The sequence below is a fragment of the Myotis davidii genome, unplaced genomic scaffold, assembly GCF_000327345.1.
Source record: "Myotis davidii unplaced genomic scaffold, ASM32734v1 scaffold395, whole genome shotgun sequence".
Lineage (NCBI taxonomy): Eukaryota > Metazoa > Chordata > Mammalia > Chiroptera > Vespertilionidae > Myotis > Myotis davidii.
In genome coordinates this window covers 2,260,351-2,267,818 of record NW_006287904.1, presented here as the reverse complement: position 1 = coordinate 2,267,818, position 7,468 = coordinate 2,260,351, and the positions used below count along the sequence as shown (strand labels likewise).

General features: G+C 40.2%; 1 protein-coding gene and 1 long non-coding RNA gene across 2 annotated transcripts in view; one reads left to right on the top strand and one right to left on the bottom strand.

The window, feature by feature from the left end:
* Positions 1 to 7,468, bottom strand: part of FBXL2 (F-box and leucine-rich repeat protein 2) — a 34,217-nt gene that overhangs the window by 18,467 nt on the left and 8,282 nt on the right. The window lies entirely within an intron of this gene.
* Positions 239 to 7,468, top strand: part of LOC107182450 — a 12,857-nt gene continuing 5,627 nt past the window's right edge. The window contains exons 1-2 of the long non-coding RNA XR_001513161.1: positions 239 to 413; positions 4,708 to 4,858. This is a non-coding gene — a long non-coding RNA (uncharacterized LOC107182450). The remainder of the gene's footprint in view (positions 414 to 4,707; positions 4,859 to 7,468) is intronic.

Below are 7,468 nucleotides of genomic sequence, written 5' to 3'. Positions count from 1 at the left end.
GCCTGTGTTCATACATTAGTGAAAACAACTGTTCTTTAAGCAAATGTTAAATTTGTTTTGTATTGGTTTAGTGATGTTATATAAAAGAAACAGAAAACCTTAAGTTCCATGAGTCTTCTTTTAAGGGCATCTCCAAAGAACTCAACTATGAGACAAACATGTACATTAACTTGAACTGCTGAGATGGGGAGGTTCTAAAACGAAACCACCACTTTTTCTCCCTACAGTCTAACTAACCCCATCAGAACTACACGAGGCAAAGGCTCAGATTTTCTGGAAGGAAATGGATGGAACCTCATGTGAACTCTCACACGACAGTAATTATGAGCTGGCACTAAGAGAATTTACCCTTCAGAAATGTTTCCACAAGTAGGGCCACTATCTACACTTGTTATCTGAATGTGAGAGCTGAGGTATGTTAGAGGGAGATTTATCTTTTCTGCGTGCATCTTTTTACTGTGTCACTTGCTAAAACTATCAAGCAGTTTAATTTAAAATCCAATAAAGAAAAGATTAAAGAAAGAAAATGACTCCAGAAGAGCAAAACTAGCCTCACATGAATGGAGAGTCTCTCTTTGGTTTGGATCCTCCATATGTTCTTTAAATATATTTTATTGATTTTTTACAGAGAGGAAGGGAGAGGAATAGAGAGTTAGAAACATTGATGAGAGAAAAACATTGATCAGCTGCCTCCTGCACACTCCCCACTGGGGATGTGCCCGCAACCAAGGTACATGACCTTGACCGGAATCAAACCTGGGACCCTTGAGTCCGCAGGCCGACACTCTATCCACTGAGCCAAACCGGTTAGGGCAGTACCCTCCATATTTTTAAGGGAAGTCAAAGCTAAGTTAATTAGTTCATTATTAAAACTGTCATCATTACATTTTCTGATAAAGAATAGTTTATGGCTTGGTTCCAATTATCCTATTACTAATTCATGAATCGAGGTTTCATCATAAATACTGGGCACTAAATAGTAATTAAAACACATCCTGAAAGGAAATCAGCCAGCTTCTGACTAAATTTATTTAAAAGGCATTTTAACAACAAGAGTCCAAAGGAAAGAGCAATGACTTTGTGCAAATGCAGGAGTGGAACAACGATGAATCCACTTCTGCCATAATTAATGCTAGTGATATTAAAGTATCCATAATCGAGTTCCTAGAGAATGAAAAATTTAATTTTTAAAATATAAGTGGATTGATGGGACGGTGAAATTTTCCATAGTTAGACAACCAGCATGGAGCTGGAGAGGAGAGATGGGCAAAGTCAACAATGGACAGGAAATCCAGATAGACTGTATTAAGATTGAATTAAATTACAACAAAGGATGAAGAAAGTAACTCTGAAATTTAATAATAACGAGGTGGGTGGGTGTGTTTGTGTATAATCAGTTTCAGAGAGGGAAATTGTCTTTGTTCACCCATTCTCCTTGGGTGTGGCTAGCCAGGGAGTTCCCTGTGTGAAATGTGCCTGGAGACCTGTTTCTTGGAGGCCCCTGAAGAAAGCTGGCTATTGGTGTTGGAGGACTGTGACTGGTGTTGGTCAAGTTTCCTTGACAGGAACTTCCAGCAAGCTCAGGCTGACTTAAGTTTAGACTTGCGAAGTGGGCGGGGCAAACTGTAGCATCCTCCATTCTGTGGGTCTTCCTGGGGGAATTAACTTTAGCAAAGTGTACCTTTCATTATGACTCTGGCAAACTAATTTGCATCAGTGTGCAATCAGAGTCAAGACTTGTTTTCATTCAAATTCTAAAGGAGATAAAATTAGTACATAAAGTCTGACCTAAGAGGGTTTGCAAGGTGCATTCTTTCTTTCAAGATACCAAGACATTATTACATCTTTATGTATCAAACAGTTAAAATAATTTTGACATTTTTATGCCTCTCTATCTGAAAAAACCTATAGCTTACGCCTCTGAAAGGGGAACAGTTCTGAATGAGAAATGGAAAACAAAATATTCATGAAGATGAGGGACACCTGACCCTACAGGAGAGCCCAGGGGAGATCAGCACCAAGAGGACCAGCCACAGGGACAAAACCCAGTAAACAGAAGACATCAGCACATACTCTTCGTACCTTTCAAACTTTTCACAAATGGCTTTAGTTGGAATATTCTGATACACACAAAAGACTACATGACACTCTGTAGTCCCGAATAATAAAATTGCATGAATCACCACTCAACCTTGAAAACTAGACCATTCCCCACATCACTGAACCTACTTTGTGTCCCTCCCTTGTTTCCTTTCTCCACCTCTCAACCAGTCAACGTGCGTGAGATTTGTTCCTTGTGCTTAACAGGTTTTTTGGGTTTTTTTTTTCTTTTCTGTTCATCAGATTGAACCTACTTTGTGTCCCTCCCTTGTTTCCTTTCTCCACCTCTCAACCAGTCAACGTGCATGTGATTTGTTCCTTGTGCTTAACAGGTTTTTTGGTTTGGTTTTTTTTTCTGTTCATCAGATTTTTTTTACTTGATTTTTAGATTCCCTTGTAGGTAACTGACTGTTTTTTTCTTGCTGCTTTTAAGATTCTTTCTTTGTCTTTTGCTCTTGGCATTGTAATTATGATGTGTCTTGGTGTGGTCCTCTTTGGATTCCTTTTGTTTGGGGTTCTCTGTGCATCCTGGACTGGTAAGTCTATTTCTTTCACCAGGTAGGGGAAGTTTTCTGTCATTATTTCTTCAAATAGGTTTTCAATATCTTGCTCTCTCTCTTCATCTGGCACCCCTATAATTCGGATGTTGGTACGCCTGAAGTTGTCCCAGAGGCTCCTTATACTATCTTCACATTTTTGGGGTCTTTTTTCTTTTTGCTTTTCTGGTTGGGGATTTTTTGCTTCTTTGTTTTCAAACCTTCGACTTGATTCTTGGGATCCTCTTGCCTGCTGTTGGATCTCTGTATATTATTCTTTATTTCAGTCAGTGTATGCTTAATTTCTAGTTGGTCTTTTTTCATATCCTCCAGGGCCTCACTAAATTTATGAGTGGTTTCTAGGATTTTTTCTTCAAAAATTCTTGAAAATCATTATAACCGTGGTTTTGAACTCTATATCCAGTAGTTGGCTTCCCTCCATTTCTGTCATTTGTGACCTATTTCTTTGTCTCTGCATTTTTTATGCTTCCCTGTGTTGGTAGAGTGGCTTTGTGTGCTAGGTGTCCTATAGGGCCCAGTGGCTCAGCCTCCACAATTACCTGAGGTGGACACTCTTGGTGCACCCCTTTGTGGGCTGTGTGCACAGTCTTGTTATAGTTAAGCCTTGATTGTTGTAGGTATCACTGGGAGGAATTGACCTCCAGGCCAATTGGCTGTGAGAATCAGCTGTGTCTACGGGGGGAGAACTTCTGTGCTGAAGAGACTTTTATGGGGCAAGACTTGCTTCAGTAGGGCTTTGGTGCTCACTGAGTCTGCTCCGAGTGTGTCCCTTATGGATCTGAGGAGTTGTGATCTGGATGGTTCCACTCTAAGCACTGGGTACACTGGCTCTTGGATCTAAGGAGGTGCTAATTTAGCCTCTGCCTGAGGCTACCCAGCAGGAGCTACAAAGAGATCTGCAGATTCCCCTTCTTTGTTTGTGGTTTGGAGGTGCCCAGATAAGGCCCAGCTGTGAAGCAATGCAAGCTGCTGTGGGGCCTTGGGCCTTCTCTTGGAAGTTCTGGGTCTGTCTGGCCCAGATGCAGTTTGTTAGGTAATTTTCAGATTGCAAAGGGCCAGGGCATTCATATGCAAAAGCCTCTGCGGCAGCTTGGGTGGGGCGGGGTCTCAGGGAATCAACAGGGCGGAACAAACAGCTATGGCTGATCCTTAGCCCTGCCCTAAGAGGCCCCGCGTCTCAGTGTCCTGGTAATCGCTGCAAGCACCTCTCAGAGAAAGCCACCCTCACGTTCTGCCCGCTGCCAGACAGTCCAGTTTCTCCCCGTATGAGTCTGGGTCCCCAGAGACTTCCCGAAACTGGAGTTCAGAGCAGTCGGGGGCTTGTGACTCCCTCCTGATTCAGAAAGACAGCTGCGATCTCAGTTGCCAGCCCTTGCCACAAGCGCCTCTGCACTTTACTTCCACACTACACCTCCTCTGAATCTCAGTGTGCTTTTCTCTTTCCTTCTAGTTGTAGAATTTCCACTCAGCCAGCCTTCCTGTAGTTCTGGATGATGTCAATTTTGTCTTTTAGTTGTATTTTTGAAGTTGTTTTGGGAGGCAGCAATTTCCGGTGTTTACCTATGCTGCCATCTTGGTTTCTCTTGTGTTTAACAGTTTTATCACAATGTATACATTCCTAAGCAGTAGACCATGTCGTTTTTTGCTTGATTTTTAATCTTATAAAAACAATGCATGCTGTATATAGACTTTTGCAGCTTTTTTCCACTCAGCATCATAACTAAGATTTGCCTGTGCCATTTTGTGAGACAGCAGTACATTTCTCTACACATTTATAATTCACATCATGCATTATGTATCACATTTTATTTATCATATTCCACATACCAGTTAATGAATATGTGGTTGTTTCCATTGTTTTTGGTATTATGAATAGTGTTCCTATAGACATTTTTATACATGTCACTGGGTGTACATCTACAGGAGCTTCCTTAGGGCATACCCAGAAGTCACAACGCTCAGTCACAGAATGTGCCAATGTTCAACTTCACGGGATGACAATCGTTTCCTGGATACACACCTACACTTCATTTCCCCACTAACCCTGCAGGTACAGGAGGCACATAACTGAGAGCCAGCCATGGGAAGTGAGCTGGCTGGTGGGAAGCTGTGGTTGAAGACAGCAGAGCTTCCTTCAGCCGGGTCCCCAGTAACTGCAGAGAGCAACTTACAGCTTCATCCCACACCCCCAATTCTATCAGGTGAGCAATAAATACACTTGTGTTGTGTTGAATACATTAGATGTCTATTAAATATGTATGCCACATGAGTCTACTGTGACTACAGTAATACAGAAATACCTTGAGTGGGGGTGCTTCAAAACAAAAGTCTAAAATATGTCACATTTGCCTAGTGGCTGACAGCACAGGAAACATGTATCAGAGCTGGAAATAGGAATGCATATCTCCCAGAAAGAAGCTTGTACACTTATACCTAGTAAGTTTATTTATTTAGCTGCTTTGAAGATTCCTTGGCTTTAACTTTTTTAATATATATATTTTATTGATTTTTTTACAGAGAGGAAGGGAGAGGAACAGAATGTTAGAAACATCGATAAGCTGCCTCCTGCACACCCCGCACTGGGGATGTGCCCGCAACCAAGGTACATGCCCTTGACGGAATCAACCTGGGACCCTTCAGTCCGCAGGCTGATGCTCTATCCACTGAGCCAAACCGGTTAGGACTTGGCTTTAACTTTTGACACCTTAATTATAATGTGCCTTGATGTGGGTCTCTTTGGGTTTATACTATTTGGAGCTCTCTGGGCTTTCTGGATCTGGATTTCCTTTTCCTTCCCCAGGTTAGGGGATTTTTTACTCTGTTATGGAACATAAAATCCAGGACAAATACCAGAAATTATAAAATGCTTAAAGGACCTATAAGCACACTCAAGAGGGAGAGAAGATGGCCTTGAACTTAGGGAAAGCTTTAGGTTCAATTAGGTGAAGAAAAGATACGCAAAAGAGAGAGACTATCAACAGGTAGAAAGAACATGGGAGAGAGCAAGTTAGAAAATGACACTTTCAGGGATGGGAAATAAATCAGTTGCCAGAATATTCAAGGAAGTTGGAAAAGGGTGAGAGATGAGACAGAATAAGAGTTAAGAAGTAAATAATTCTGGGAGAATAATTCAAGCCATAAGAATTTAGAAAATCGTAATAATAATCATAGTTTTAATAAAAATATTAGCTTTGGCCGAAACCGGTTTGGCTCAGTGGATAGAGCGTCGGCCTGCGGACTGAAAGGTCCCAGCTTTGATTCCAGTCAAGGTCATGTACCTTGGTTGCGGGCACATCCCCAGTAGGAGATGTGCGGGAGGCAGGTGATCGATGTTTCTCTCTCATCGATGTTTCTAACTATCTCTCTCCCTTCCTCTCTATAAAAAAATCAATAAAATATATTAAAAATTAGCTTTGTTCATTAAAACCCCAAATTGCCCTCTTATAAAGATTATTAAATTGGGACACTATATAGAAAATTGGGTGAAGAAAAAATATAGAAAATTCAGTAATATTAAAAACAAGAAAAAGGCGGGAAAGAAACTACAAATCAGTAATAACCCAATAGGCAAAAATATAAACATGCATTTTACAGCAGAGGAAAATATGTGTGACCAGTGAACATATAGACAGATGCTCAACATTACTAGAATTCAGGAAAATTCAAATCAAGAGAACAATGAGATGCTATTCTACACTTAAGACATGTAACAACACTAAATGTTGGAAAGGATGACACATCTTATCAATGTAAACTGATAGGACCACTTTAGAAATACAATTTAATATTACTATATGAAGTTAAATATTTGTATAGCCTATGACCCTCAGCAATCTACTACGAGAGAAGCTTGTATATTTGTACCAGAAGACATCTGCAAAGATGTTGACAGGAGCCAAACAAAGCCACATGGATCACTGTGAGTAACATAAATTTGAGTGAAAACCATGTTTCAGAAGATATACTTTTTTTTTATAAAGTTAAGCGTAAGCAAATACATTGTAAGTTCCTGATAATATGAGCATGATGGTGAGGAGAGAGAAAGGGCAATGGATGGATCAATGATGAACTGTAGCATTAACCAAGAATTAGAAGTAATCCAATTCTGTAATCCAATTTAACTACAGCTTTTTAAAAAGTTGTAGTAATCATCCCTGTATATACTAGTACATCTTTGCTAATATATCTGTTAGCAAATTCCTAGAAATGGAATTTGTGAAAATGTACATTTAGCACTTAGAATTTTCCCCCCGTGGCCCCACAGAATAGTTACATATTCCCACCTCTAAAGTGCCTAGAGTATCTGTCTCCTACCTCTTTGCCAAAACCTGGTATCAACAAACTTTGGGTTTTGCCAGTCAGATAAGCAATATTCATTATTTTGATTTATAATTTATACTTAAATATGGGCCTGAGCATCTTTTTATCAGCCATTTTATTTCTTCCTTTGTTCATACATCTTCAAACTCTTTTTCTAAGAGTTAATCCACTTTTATTATTTTTTTAAAATATATTTTATTGATTTTTTTACAAAGAGGAAGGGAGAGGGATAGAGAGTTAGAAACACTGATGAAAGAGAAACATCAATCAGCTGCCTCCTGCACACCTCCTACTGGGGATGTGCCTGCAACCAAGGTACATGCCCTTCACCGGAATCGAACCTGGGACCTTTCAGTCTGCAGGCCGACGCTCTATCCACTGAGACAAACCGGTTTCGGCAACAAATATTTAATGAGGACTTACTATGCACCAGGCACTATTCTAGATGATGGGGTATAACAGTGAAGAAAATAGAGAAAAAATATCATCAT